The sequence below is a fragment of the Macaca mulatta genome, chromosome 7 (genome assembly GCF_049350105.2).
Source record: "Macaca mulatta isolate MMU2019108-1 chromosome 7, T2T-MMU8v2.0, whole genome shotgun sequence".
Lineage (NCBI taxonomy): Eukaryota > Metazoa > Chordata > Mammalia > Primates > Cercopithecidae > Macaca > Macaca mulatta.
In genome coordinates, this window is record NC_133412.1 from 49,733,576 (window position 1) to 49,748,845 (window position 15,270).

Here is a 15,270-nt window from a genome sequence, read left to right on the forward strand (position 1 = left end):
CTGTTGTAGCATGAAAACAGTCACAAACAAGACATAAACCAATAAACATGGATGTATTCAATATTCATAGGCACTTAAGTTTGAATTTCATATGATTTTCACATCACATTTTTTTTTCCAACCATTTAAAAATGTAAAAAAACACACTACTAGCTTGCAGCCCCAACAAACTAGGTGGCACAAGCCACAGTTTCCAGTTACTTGTAACAACAACACACAACAGCACTTCAGCCACCACCTTACTTACACACACACACGCACGCTCACAGATTTGAGGCTCTAATTCCTATCACCTAGGTGAAGCAAAAAACATCAGGCCATAAACATTTAGAAGATACATGTGCAAAACCCACAAATAATGTCCCAAGAAAAATTAACAAGCAAGAAAAAAACCACCACAAATGAAAGCAAGCAAGCATACAAACACACATGCAAAAATTTCAGATATTAGAAAAGATCATATAGAGAATATAAAATAACTGCTTTCTAAAGTTTAAAGCAACAAACAAGCTTGAAAGGGTCGTATACATGAGGGGGAAAGAATCATTAAAAAATGACTTAGCAAGCTAGGTGTGGTGGCTCACGTCTGTAATTTCAGCACTTTGGGAGGCCAAGGTGGGCTGATACTTGAGCCCAGGAGTTCAAGACCAGCCTGGGCAACACAGTGAGACCCTGTCTCTACAAAAAATAAAACAAAAAATAGCTGGGTGTGCTGGCTTGCACCCATAGTCCCAGCAACTCAAGAGGCTGAGGCAAGAGGATCACCTGAGCCCAAGGGAAAGAGCCTGCAGTGAGCCGAGATCACACCACTGCACTCCAGCCCGGGCAACAGAGAAAAAATGACTTAGCAAATGTAAAGAACTAAAAATAATTTCTAAAACTGTAAAACACAAAGAATTGAAATTAAAAATCAAATCAGGCCAGGCGCAGTGGCTCACGCCTGTAATCCCAACACTTTGGGAGGCTGAGGTGGGTGGATCACTTGAGGTCAGGGGTTCAAGACCAGCCTGGCCAACTTGGTGAAACCCCGTCTCTTCTAAAAATAAAAAATTAGCCGGGAATGATGGCAGGTGCCTCTAATCCCAGCTACTTGGGACGCTAAGACACAAGAACCACTTGAACCCAGGGAGGCGGAGGTTGCAGTGAGCTGAGACCGTGCCACTGCACTCCAGCCTGGATGACAAAGTGAGACTCCATCTCAAAAGACTGGATTAAGAAAATGTGGCACATATACACCATGGAATACTATGCAGCCATAAAAAAGGATGAGTTTGTATCCTTTGTAGGGACATGGATGCAGCTGGAAACCATCATTCTCAGCGAACTATCACAAGAACAGAAAACCAAACACCGCATGTTCTCACTCATAGGTGGGAACTGAACAATGAGATCACTTGGACTCCGGAAGGGGAACATCATACACCGGGGCCTATCATGGGGAGGGGGTAGGGGGGAGGGATTTCATTGGGAGTTATACCTGATGTAAATGATGAGTTAATGGGTGCAGTATGCCTACATGGCACAAGTATACATATGTAACAAACCTGCACGTTATGCACATGTACCCTAGAACTTAAAGTATAATAAAAAAAAAAAAAAAAATTAAAACAGCCGAGCGCGGTGGCTCATGCCTGTAATCCCAGCACTTTGGGAGGCAGAGGTGGGCAGATCACGAGGTCAGGAGATCGAGACCATCCTGGCTAACATGGTGAAACCCTGTCTCTACTAAAAATACAAAACATTAGCCGGGAGTGGTGGTGCGCGCCTGTAGTCCCAGCTACTCGGGAGGCTGAGGCAGGAGAATGGCTTGAACCCGGGAGGCAGAGCTTGTAGTGAGCCGAGATCCGGCCACTGCACTCCAGCCTGGGCAACAGAGCGAGACTCCATCTCAAAAAAAAAAAAAATTTTTAAACAAAAATAAAATAAAATCATTCAAAAGTAGTGAACTTAAAACATACATCTGAAGAAATCATCCACAGTGAAAGAAGAAAAATACACATACAAAAATACAAACAAAGGTTAAGAAAACATGTAAGAAAGCCAGGCACAGTGGCTCGTAGCTATAATCCCAGGAACTTGGGAGGCTGAGGTGGGAGGATCACTTCAGTCCAGGAATTCAAGGCTGCAGTGAGCTATGATCACACCACTGCACTCCAGCTGGGAAACAGAGCAAGAGCCTGTCAAAAGAAGAAAGAGGAAGGAGGAAGAAGGAAGAAGAGGAGGAGAAGGAGGAGGAATAAAAGAAAAAATACGTAAGAGTAAGAAAATCTAATATATATAGACATACCTCATTTTACTGCACTTTGCTTTATTTGCACTGCACAGATATAGCAATTTTTTTTAACAAATTAAAGGTTTGTGGCAACACTGTGTCAAGCAAGTCAACAGGTGCCATCTCCTAACAGCACATGCTCACTTCCTGTCTCTGTGTCAAATTTTGGTAATTCTTACAATATTTCAAGCTTTTTTTTTTTTAATTTATTTTTAGAGACAGGATCTCGCTCTGTCACCCAGGTTGGAGTGCAGTAACATGAACATCATAGCTCACTGCAGCCTCACAATCCTGGGCTCAAGCAATCCTCCTGTCTCAGCCTCCCGAGTAGCTAGAACTACAAATGTGTGCCACCCTGCCCAGCTTATTTTTTAAGTTTTTGCACAGAGGAGGTCTCGTTATGTTGCTGAGTCTAGTCTCAAACTCCTGGCCTTAAAGCAAACCTCTCGCCTCAGCCTTCTAAAGCACCTGCATTACAGGTTTAAGCCACCACACCTAGCTTCAAACTTTATTATTATTATATCTGTTATGGTGATCTGTGATCAGTGATCTTTGATGTTACTTCAATTGTTCTGAGGCACCAAAAATTATGCCCATATAAGACACTGAACTTAATCAATCAATGTTATGTGTGTTCTGACTGCTCCATCGACCAGCTGTTCCTGACTCTTTCTTCTCATGGGGCATCTCTCTATTGCCTGAAACACACAATATTGAAATTAGGCCAATTAATAACCCTACAATGGTCTCTAAGTATTCAAAAGAAAGGAAGACTCAAATGTCTCTCACTTTAAATCAAAACCTAGAATGATCAGGCTTAGTGAGAAAGGCATGCTGAAAACCAAGACAGGCCAAAAGTTAGACCTCTTGTGCAAAAAGTTTGCCAAGTTGTAAATGCAAAGGAAAACTTCTTGAAGGAAATTAAAAGTGCTACTCCAGCGAACACACAAATAAGAAAGCAAAACCACCTTATTGCTGATATGGAGAAAGTTTTAGTGGTCTGGAAAGAAGACCAAATTAGCGACAGCATTCCCTTAAGCCAAAGCTAACATGGAGCAATCCCTGCCTCTCTTCACTTCTATGAAAGCTGAGAGGTGAGAAAGTTATAGAAGAAAAGTTGGACACTAGCAGTGTTGATTCATGACGTTTAAGGAAAGAAGCCACCTCCATAACATAAAAGTGCAAGGTAAAGCAGCATGTGGTGACACAGAAGCTGGAGCAAGTTATGCAGAAGATCCAACTAAGATAATTGATGAAGGTGGCTACACTAAACAACAGATTTTTAAAGTAGACAAAACGGCCTTGTGTTGGAAAAATATGCCATCTAGGACTTTCATAATTAGAAGAAGTGAATGCCTGGCTTCAAAGCCTCAAAGAAAAGGCTGCCTCTCCTGTTAGGCACTAAGGCAGCTAACGACTAAGCTGAAACCAAAGCTCATTGACCATTCTGAAAATCCTAGGGCTCTTGAGAATTAACGCTAAATCGAGGCCAGACATGGTAGCTCACGCCTGTAATCCCAGCACTGTGGGAGGCTGAGGTCTCCCACAAGCCGATCACCTGAGGTCAGGAGTACAAGACCAGCCTGGCCAACATGGTGAAATCCCGTTTTTATAAAAAATACAAAAATTAAGGTGGGTAGAACACCAGAGGTCAAGCATTTGAGACCAACCTGGCCAACTTGGAGAAATCCTGTCTCTACTAAAAATACAAAAATTAGCTGGGCATGGTGGTGGGCACCTGTAATCCCAGCTACTTGAGAGGCTGAGGCAGGAGAATCATTTGAACCCAGGAGGCGGAGGTTGCAGTGAGCCGAGATTGCACCACTGTACTCTCCAGCCTGAGTGACAGAGCAAGACTCTGTCTCAAAAAAAAAAAAAAGAAAAAATTAGCTAGGCATGGTGGTGCAGGCCTGTAGTCCCAGATACTCAGGAGGCTGAGGTGGGAGAATCATCTGAACCTGGGAGGCGGAGGTTGCAGTGAGTTGAGATCACACCACTGCACTCCAGACTATGCAACCATGAGACCCTGTCTCAGGGAACAACAAAAAAATTACACTAAATCTACTTTGCCTGTGCTCTCTGAATGGAAAAACAAAGACCAAATGACAACACATCTGTTGACAGTAAGGTTTACTGAATGTTTTAAGCCCACCGTTGAGACCTACCGCTCAGAAAAATAAGATTCCTTCAAAATACCACTGTTTACTGACAATGCACCTAGTTACCCAAGGGCTCTGATGAAGATGTACAAGGCGATTAATGTTTTCCCACCTGCTAACACAACATCCACACTGCAGCCCATGGATCAAGGAGTAATTTCAACTTTCAAGTCTTATTATTTAAAACATTTCATTTCATGGCAGCTTTAGCTGCCATAGATAGTGATTCCCCTGATGGATCTGCGCAAGGTAAACGTAAAACCTTCTGTAAAGAATTCACCTTTCTGGATGCCATTAAGAACATTCATGACTCATGGGAAGAGGTCAACATAACATTAACAGGAGTTTGGGAGAGGCTGATCCCAACCCTCATGGATGACTTTGAGGGGTTCAAGACTTCAGTGGAAGAAGGAATTGCAGGTGTGGTAGAAACAAAAATAAGTAGAATTTAAAATGGAGCCTAAAGATATGACTGAACTGCAGCAATCTCATGATAAAACATGAACAGATGATGAGTTGCTTCTTATTGATGACCAAAGAAAGCGGTTTCTTGAGATAGAATCTACTCCTTGCAAAGATGCTGAGAAAACTGTTGAAATGACAACGAAGAATGTATAATATTACATAAACTTAGTTGATAAAGCAACTGCAGGGTTTGAGAGGACTGACTCCAATTTTGAAAAAAGTTCTATTGTGCGTAAAATGCTATCAAACAACACTGCATGCTACAGAGAAATCTTTCATTATAGGAATAGTCCACTGATGCAGCAAACTTCATTGTCTTATTTCAAGAAATTGCCACAGCCACCCCAACTTTCAGCATCCACTATCCTGATTAGTCAGCAGCCATCACCATGAAGTAAAGAACCTCCACCAGCAAAAAGATTACAATTCAGTGAAGGCTCAGGTGACCATTAGCATTTTTTAATAAAGTATTTTTTAATCACGGTGTGTATATTTTTGTAGACATGGTGCTATTACACACTTTAAATAGACTATAGTACAGTATAAACATAAGTCTTATATGCAATGGGAAAACAGAAGTTTCATATAACTTGCTCTATTGCAATATTCACTTTATTACAATATTTGCTTTACTGCAGTGGTCTGAAACTGAACCTAAATGTATCAGAAGTATGCCTGTATATAAACTGGAGATCCAGAAAAAGAAAGACTAAGATGGTGAAACAAAAATATTTAAAAACTGGGAGGCCTAGGTAGGCGGATCATCAGGTCAAGAGATCGAGACCATCCTGGCCAACATGGTGTAACCCCGTGTCTCTGCTAAAAATACAAAAATGAGTTGGGCGTGGTGGCGCATGCCTGTAATTCCAGCTACTCAGGAGGCTGAGGCAGGAGAATCGCTTGAACCAGGGAGACGGAGGTTGCCGTGAGCCGAGATCACGCCACTGCACTCCAGCCTGGTGATGGAGCAAAACTCCATCTCAAAAATAAATAAATAAAATAAAAATATTTTTTTAAAAAAGAAGAAACAGAAAAAGACCACTGAAACCATAAGATCATTTCCTCTGAAAACAATTAAATAGAAATCAGTAAAAAAGATGAGTGGGCATAACAAATATATTTTTCAAAGATGGCCACACCAGTGTATATCCCATCCCATATATAATTTTACAATGTGAGTTGACACTTTTCCCTATGCTTCCTCCTCCTCAAACATGAATGGAGCTCTGTAACTCTGGATCACCAGAATGCAGAAGTAAGGCTAGGTCATAAATGACAACATGGCTTCTATCTGGTATGCTCTCTCTCTCAGGAATTCCACTGACCATGCCCTGACAACAGTTAAAAAGTTTCATGGAAAAACCCACATGGAAAGGAACTAAGGCAGAAATGCCAAGTGTAACCACTCCTGACCCACAAAAACTGTAAAGGATAATAAGCCACTAAGTTTTGGGCTTAACTGGTTATGCAACAATAGATAACTAACATATTAAAAATTGTCACATATTTGGAAATTTTAAAATATACTCCTAAATAATATATGTGACCAGTAAATGAAAAATATTTTGAAATAAATAACAAAACTACATTTCAAAACTTGTGAGATGCAATTAAAGCAATACTTCATGGGAAAATGCATAACCCTAAATAAGTATAATAGGAAAAAAAACCAAAACTTAGAGAGCTATCTATTCAAGAAGATAAAAAAGAATAGCAAAATAAACCTGAAGAAAGTAGAAGGAAATAACAGAAGTGATCAGGTGTGTGTGGTGCCACACACCTATAGGCCCAGCTAGCCAGGAGGCTGAGGCAGGAGGATTACTTGAGCCCAGGAGTTTGAGACCAGCCTGGGCGATATAATGAGACTCCTATCTCAAAAACAAAACAAAACAAACTGCTGTGATCATATATTGGTTAGAAAAGAAATGACAAAAACGAGAAAGTGGTAAGTAGAGAGAAAACAAAATAGTAAGGGCCATCAAAGCCAGAAGTTGTATTTTAAAACAAAAAAACTATAAATTGGCAAACCTCCGGCAAAATTAAGAAATTAAAAAGAAAAAGAGACCAGACACAGTAGCTCACACCTGTAATTCCAATACCGGGAGGCCGAGGCAGAAAGATCACTTGAGCCCTGAAGTTTGAGATCAACCCTGGCAACACAGCCAAAACCTCATCTCTACAAAAACTTTCAAAAAGTAGCCAGGTCCGGGCCAGGACCTCACACCTGTAATCCAGCACTTTGGGAGGCTGAGGCAGACAGATCAATTGAGGCCAGAAGTTCCAGACCAGTCTGGCCAACATGATGAAACCTCAACTCTACTGAAAAATATAAAAGTCAGCTGGGTGTGGTGGTGCACACCTGTGGTCTCAGCTACTCCGGAGGCTGAGTCACGAGAATTGCTTGAACCTGGGAGGCAGAGGTTGGCAATAAGCTGAGACGCTGGGCGACAGAGCAAGACCCTATCTCAAAAAAAAAAAAAAAAAGAAAAAAAAAATCAGCCAGGTCTAGTGACACAAACCCAGCTACTCAGGATCCTGAGGTGGTAGACTCACTCAAACCTGGGAGATCAAGACTGCAGCCAGCCGCGGTCACACCACTGCACTCCAGCCTAGGCAAGAGCGAGACCTCGTCTCAAAAAAAGAAAAAAAACAAGGCTGGGCACGGTGGCTCATGCCTGTAATCCCAGAATTTTGGGAGGCCGAGGCGGGTGGATCACCTGAGACCAGGAGTTTGAGACCAGCCTGACCAACATGGTAGAACCCTGTCTCTACTAAAAATATAAAAATTGGCTGGGCATGGTGGCAGGCACCTGTAGTCCCAGCTACTCAGGAGGCTGAGACAGGAGAATTGCTTGAACCCAGGAGGCTGAGGCTGCAGTGAGCTGAGACTGAGCCACTGCACTCCAGCTTGGGAGACAGAGCAAGACTCCGTCTAAAAAAAAAAAAAAAAAAAAAAAAAAGCAAAGGATCAGGATTGGAAAAAGGGATAAAAACTAACATCAGAAATAACAGATTAGATGGTTCCATGGTGTAATGGTGAGCACTCTAGACTCTGAATCCAGAAATAACAGATATATCAGAAAACCAATCAATATAATCAACCACATCTCAAAAAAATCCAAGACAATCCAGTAGTTATACGTGTCTCTAATGGAGTCTTGGCAAATGAAAAACAGAAGCTTCCTTGATTTGATAAAAGGTGTCTACAAAGCCTACACTATGCTTAACGAGGAAAGGTAGAATATTTTTCCCTTGAGATGAGGAAGAACGAAACAAAGATGGCCCTATAAAGTCCTATCAACATTATGCTGGAGATCTCAGGCAGCAAAGGAAAGCAGGAAAAAAATAAAAGGTATAAGGATTAGAAACAAGAGACAAAGTTGTCATTATTTGCATATGACATAATTGTATATATAGAAAATCAAGAACTCTACAGATAAATTCAAATTATTTTTTGTTTGTTCGTTGCTTTTTTGGGGATGGAATCTCACTCTGTCACCCAGGCTGGAGTGCAGCGTTGCGATCTCGGTTCACTGCAACCTCCACCTCCCAGGTTCAAGTGATTCTCCTCAGCTGAAGAAGGACAATCACTTGAGCCTGGCAGGTGGAGGTTGCAGTGAGCCAAGATTGCGCCACTGCACTGCAAGAAAAAAAAAAAGCAGCAGCAGCAGCAGAAGAAGAAGCAGGAGCAGAAGCAGCAGCAGAAGCAGAAGCAGAAGCAGCAGCAGCAGCAGCAGAAGCAGCAGCAGCAGAAGCAGAAGCAGTGGAAGCAGTGGAAGCAGAAGAAGAAACAGAAGAAGCAGAAGAAACAGAAGAAGCAGAATAAGAAACAGAAGCAGCAGCAGCGGCAGCAGTGGAAGCAGAAGAATTTCATAAATACTGAACTAATTTTTTAGATTACATAATATACACATAGTATTATTATATTCACATGAAGTTCAAAAACAAGGAAAACTATATAGTTTAAGGATGTATAGTTAGGACTTAAAATTATGAAGCAAAGCAAAAAACAGTCACAAAGGTCAGGATAATAGCTACCTCCACTGAGGGGGATATGTTGACAAGGATGGTGAGGCTGGAGGGAAGCACTTCTGGTTTGTTGACCTGGACAATGACAACACTAATATTCATTTTATTATTTCCCTTAAACTGCACATTTTATGCCTTCTCTTGCATACAGATGGTCCACAACTTATGATGGTTTAACTTATAATTTTTCAACTTTAGCACAGTGCGAAATCAATATGCATTCAGTAGAAATCATACTTCAAATTTTGAATTTTTATCTTTTCCCAGGCTAGCAATATGCAGTATGATACTTTCTCATAATGCTGGGCAGCAGCAGAAAGCAGTAGCTCTCACAAGGGTAAACAACTGATCCTCAAGAGTATATACTGTGTTGCCAGATGATTCTGTCCAACTGTAGGCTAACGTGTTCTGAGCATATTTAAGGAAGGCTAAGCTAAGCTATTATATTCGGTAGGTTAGGTATAATAAATGCATTTTCGACTTACAGTATTTTCAACTTATAATGAGTTTATCAGGATGTAACCCCCATTGTAAGTCAGGGAGCATCAGTATATGAATGAAAAGGAAAAATAACAACTGCCTATAACTACTATGGCAATTTAATATATGGTAATATAAGTCTGGTACCTAGTGTGCATTTTTTAAAAGCTACCATAATGACAAAATGTTTTGTATCCTCCACAGTGCCTACACATCAGGAAGTTGGTCACGGTAGATGCTCAAATATTTTGATCAATAAATGAAACAACTTCCATTCTAATTAAATGGAGTAAAAGACAATTTAGATCTGAATGATTCCCTAAACCAATTCTCATTCTACAAGCCCAGAGATTGAATTCTTTATAGCCCAACAGACTCTTCCCTCTGCCTTAAGCATTTTCCTGATCTCTTTCTCTTTTCATTCATAGGATACATTTGTTCTGCCCTACTATACTGTAAGAAGTTGTACATTAAATGCTTAGAATCCTATATATAATCTGAGACTTAAGACAAAAAAAGAGACAGAAGAAAGGTTAAAGTTAAGGGGAAATGGTAGGTAAGATGTACATAAGAGGGGAATTTTGGGGAAAAACCAGTGAAGACAGAATGTATCCTTACATGAAAACATCCAAGACATGGACTTTTTTTTAGTTCTAATGATTCAAGGAGTCAGGAAACAGTGAAACAAAGCAGGCAAATCATCTACTGTCCCTTCAGACCTAGGCACCATACCAAAATATATCTACTGTTTTTTTCCGAAAATTATCTCAACAACAAAACAGAACAAAGATACCTCTGCAAGCTTCAAGACACTTCTGGAAAAAATCAGCTCCTTCTCAGTTACTTGGGAAAGAAACTTTTTTCTTTTTCCTTTTTTCTCTTTTAAGAGACAGGGTCTTGCTCTATTGCCCAGGCTGCTGGACTACAACCATGGCATGATCATCGTGGCTCACCTTAACTTCGATCTCCTGGGCTCAAGTGATCCTCCCATGTCAGCCTTCCCAGTAGATAGGACCACAGGCACACACCACAATGCTTGGCTAGTTTTCTTGTTTGTTTTTGTAAAGACAGGGTCTCATTATGTTGCCCAAGCTGGTTTCAAACTTGGGCCTCAAGCAATCTTACTGCCTCAGCCTCCCGAAATGCTGGGAAAGCTTTAATTTTTAATCAATTTATTCAATATGTATTACTTATACATAGTTCAAAAGATTAAACATAAATATCCTTCAGAACCAAACTCACTGAATAAAACTATGGTACATCCGTATAATAGAATATTGTGTCTCCATAAAAAGGAATGAGAAACATCTTATGTACCAATACGAAGTCCTCTCCAGCATATAGTAAGTGGAAAAAAAGAAGAGGTACAGAACAGAATACATGGTATACTACCTTTGGTATATGAAAAGAGAATACATACATTTTATTTTTGAAAGAAAAATATTAGAATGATTAATCAAAGACTTAAAAAAATGGTTACGTATAGAGAAGTGAGAAAACAGGATGAAAAAGATGGGGATGAAAATGAGATTCCTGGCCAGGCACAATGGCTCATGCCTGTAATCTCAGCACTTTGCGAGGCTGAGGCAGGAGGACAGTTTGAGGCCTGGAGTTCAAAACTAGCCTGGGCAACAGAGCAAGACCCCATCCCTACTAAAATAAAATGTAATTTAAAAAAATAATTAGCAAGGCACAGTGGCATGCACCTATAGTATTAGCTACTCAGAAGACTAAGGCAAGAGGATGGCTTGAACCCAAGAGTTCAAGGCTGTAGTGATATAATGATTGTGCCACTGCACTTGCTCTATCACTCCAACCTGGGTGACAGAGCAAGATCTCATCTCTAAAAACAAAGAAAATGAGATTCCTAAGTATAACTTTCAAATGGTTTCTCTTTCTGAACTATGTAAATGCTTTACATATTCAAAGAATAAAATCAAGGGTGTTTTTTTTAATTATTTTTTTGAAATACTGTTTCACTCTGTCACCCAGGTTGGAGTGCAGCAGCACAATCACATGTCACTGCAGCCTCAACCTCCTGGGCTCAAGCGAACCTCCCACCTTAGGCTCCCAAAGTGTTGGGATTACAGGCGTGCGCCATAGCACACAGCCAAATTAAGTCTAAAAACAGGAAAAGCAAATCCTAAAATGAAATAAGTAGACCTAACTGCATATCAAACTGGTAACAATCAAACTGAGAAAATAATTATTTCAAGTGACTTTTAAACATAGTCCTACTTACAATAGGTACATTCTTAGCAGGACACAGTCTAAGGACAAAAAGAAATGCAAAGAAATTTTGAGTCCCGCTGAGCACTTTCGTTTATTTTTGAAACGATTTTATAAACACTTACAAAAAACAAATAAGTCAATGTTAATAAAAACTACGATTTTCAACGAAAAGGAGATTAAAACAAAAATAATTTAACAAACCAAAAGGAGGAGGAGGAAGAGGAGTAGGGAGAAGAGAAGGAAGAAACCTATAATGTTAAATTGGAATCGGAATTATCAAGACGATATCATGCTTTTTACTCCCTCCTGTCAGAGTCTCAATGACAGCCCAATAACAAGGAGCATACTTAGCATCTAAATAGTGGTTTCTAAATACAATCTCGGCAGGGTGTAGTGACTCATGCCTGTAATCCTAGCACTTTGGGAGGCTGAGGCAGGCAGATCACCTGAGGTCAGGAGTCCCAAACCAGCCTGGTCAACACAGTGAAACCCTGTCTCTACTAAAAATACAAAAATTAGTGAAGTATGGTAGCGCGTGCCTGTAATCCCAGCTACTCCAGAGGCTGAGGCAGGAAAATTGCTTGAACCCTGGAGACAGAGGTTGCAGTGAGCCAAGATCATGCCACTGCACTCCAGCCTGGGTGACAGAGCAAGACTTTGCCCCTCCCCCGCAAAAAAAATTTTAATTAAATAAATATATAAATAGATAAAATCCTCCACTGTAAGAAGACCAAGCTTCTTGGAGAAATTGCTGATTCCAAGTCTAAAGCAGGAAAAATCCATGGTGAGCCAAGATATCATGTACCCAAAAGTAAGGAATCATCCAAAGACTAATGGGTTCAGGAAAAAATAATTCAGGAACCTGTTTGAAGAAGCTCCCATTGTCCTTATTTGAGACAATTTGAGCATCAAAAAAAAAAGTCTCCAAATGACTATAATAGAACAAAAGTCATGAGACCATTAAAAACCTCATTTGCTACGATCATAGATGACTACTGCACAAATCCTCCCTCTAAAAAGTAAGGAAAAAATTAAGCGTTTACTGTTCTCTTTTAATAGGAACTGTTGTTCACTCCCAGTTGATAACGGTTACAAAGCTCTTATTAACTGAATAACTATTAAATGAAAAAGAATTACAGAATTAGAAAAATCACCATTTTGCAATCCTTAAAGACCTAAGGATCAAAAAAGATGCTAAAATTATTAGAGAAAGAATACTGAGAAATGGAATATTTGTGTATTACCAAAGTATCAGTCCCACAGATTACTGTACATAACAGGAGGAAAAATTTACTTTTAAAATGGAGACATAAGCAAACACCACCTTAAACCTTTCAAACTTACGTCACTGATAGTAGAACAGCTGATATTATGTGCCTCCCATAATACACGACATGATATACAACATCACCTATGAAGTGTTCTTGCCAAAACTTTTTAACATGAATCTATTCAATCCTTTACAATATAACTTTCAGTTTACAGGATATACAAGCACCAGAAGAACAAGTTAAACAATCCAAGAAACAATCAGAAAACTCTAGAAAACAGGCCATTCTACAAGATGACTGGTCTCTTCAAAGACATTTCAATGTCATAGGGAAGAGAAATGTGGGAAGGAACTTCCTAGATTGAGAGACTAAAAAGAGATAATCAAATGAAATGCAAAAATTTAACTGAGCTCTCTTTTGAAAAAAACATTTTTCAGGACAGTTGGGAAAATTCAAATATAAATTCAATATTAAATTAGGGTATTATTTTTCTTAGGTGTGGGTAACAGTACACTGGTGACATGAAAAATATGTATTTCTTAGGAAATATATACTAAGTATTTTGCAGTAAACTTGTTACGATACGTGTAACTTTTTTTTAAGACAGAGTTTCACTCTTGTCACCCAGGCTGGAGTGCAAAGGCACAATCTCGGCTCACTGCAACCCCCACCTCCCAGGCTGAAGTGATTCTCCTGCCTCAGCCTCCCTGAGTAGCTGGGATTACAGGTGCCCACCACCACGCCCAGTCATTTTTTGTACTTTTAGTACACACGGAGTTTCACCATGTTGGCCAGGCTGGTCTCAAACTCCTGACCTCAGGTGATCCACCTGCCTCGGCTTCCCAAAGTGCTGGGGTTACAGATGTGAGTCACGGCACGCAGGCACAACTTACTTTCATAAGGTTCTGCAAAAATATATACAATCACAACCAGGCACGGCGGCTGCTCACGCCTGTAATCCCAGCATTTTGGAAGGCCGAAGCGGGCAGATCACGAGGTCAGGAGATTGAGACCATCTTTGCTAACACAGTGAAAACCCCGTCTCTACTAAAAATACAAAAAATTTGCCAGGCATGGTGGCGGGCGCCTGTAATCCCAGCTACTCGGGAGGCTGAGGCAGGAGAATGACAGGAACCCAGGAGGTGGAGCTTGTAGTAAGCCGAGATCATGCCATTGCACTCCAGCCTGGGCGACAGAGGGAGGCTCCGTCTAAAAATAAATAAATAAATAAATATATATATACACACACATATATATACACACACACACACACACACACATAATCACATAGGGAACAATAAAGCAAATAAGGATGGCATAACATTATCTTTTGAATCTAGTTAGACATATTAGTGTTCAAGTGATAGACATACTAGTGTTCCCTTCCAACTTTTCTATTTCTTTAAGATCTTATTTATAAAACGGCGGAGGAAAGAAAGAGAACTAAAAGAAAATAGAGTTGCAAAAGCAAAATAAGGCAAAAATATTGGTCGGGTGAAGTGGCTCACGCCTGTAATCCCAGCATTTTGGGAGGCCAAGGCAGGCAGATCGCTTGAGGTTAGGAGTTCAAGATCAGTCTGGCCAACATGGTGAAACCCTGTCTCTACTAAAAATATAAAAATTAACTGAGTGTGGTGGCACACACCTGTAATCCCAGCTACTTGGGAGGCTGAGGCACAAGAATTAAGAATCACTTGAACCCAGAAAGCAGAGGTTGCAGTGAGCCAAAATCGCGCCACTGCACTCTAGCCTGGGCGACAGAGAGAGACTCTGTCTCACAAAAATAATAATAATAATAATAAGGCAAAAAAATACAATCTAAAAATCATTTATAAACATGTCCACACAGTCACCTAAGAACTTTCTCCCTTACATTAAAAAAAAAAAAAATCTAGCCAGGCAGCGTAGTGGCACACAGCTGTAGTACCAGCTACTCAGGAGGTTGAAGTGGGAGGACTGCTTGAGCCCAGGAGTTTGAGTTCAGCCTGGGCAATACAGTGAGACACTGTCTCACGAAGAAAAACAAAAAGGAAATTCTAGACGGAATGTGGTGGCTCACACCTGTAATCCCAGCACTTTGGGAGGCCAAGGCAGGTAGATTACCTGAGGTCAGCAGTTCAAGACCTGCCTGGTCAAAATGGCAAAACCCCGTCTCCACTAAAAACACAAAAATTAGCTGGGCATGGTGGCAGGCACCTGTAATCCCAGCTACCTGGGAGGCTGAGGCAGGAGAATCGCTTGAACCCACGAGCCGGAGGTTGCAGTGAGCCGAAACTGCACCACTGCCCTCCAGCCTGGGAGACAGAGCAAGACTCCATCTCAAAAAAAAAAAAAAAAGAAAGAAAATTCCAGAGATTACTCA

The 15,270-nt window shown here is 40.6% G+C and overlaps 1 protein-coding gene and 1 long non-coding RNA gene across 31 annotated transcripts in view; one reads left to right on the forward strand and one right to left on the reverse strand.

Annotated features, from left to right (window-relative positions):
* Positions 1-15,270, reverse strand: part of MYO9A (myosin IXA) — a 306,752-nt gene that overhangs the window by 283,177 nt on the left and 8,305 nt on the right. The window lies entirely within an intron of this gene.
* Positions 13,348-14,692, forward strand: LOC144329955 (uncharacterized). Its single transcript, XR_013395708.1, has 2 exons — positions 13,348-13,542; positions 14,105-14,692. It is a non-coding gene; the product is annotated as an uncharacterized LOC144329955 (long non-coding RNA).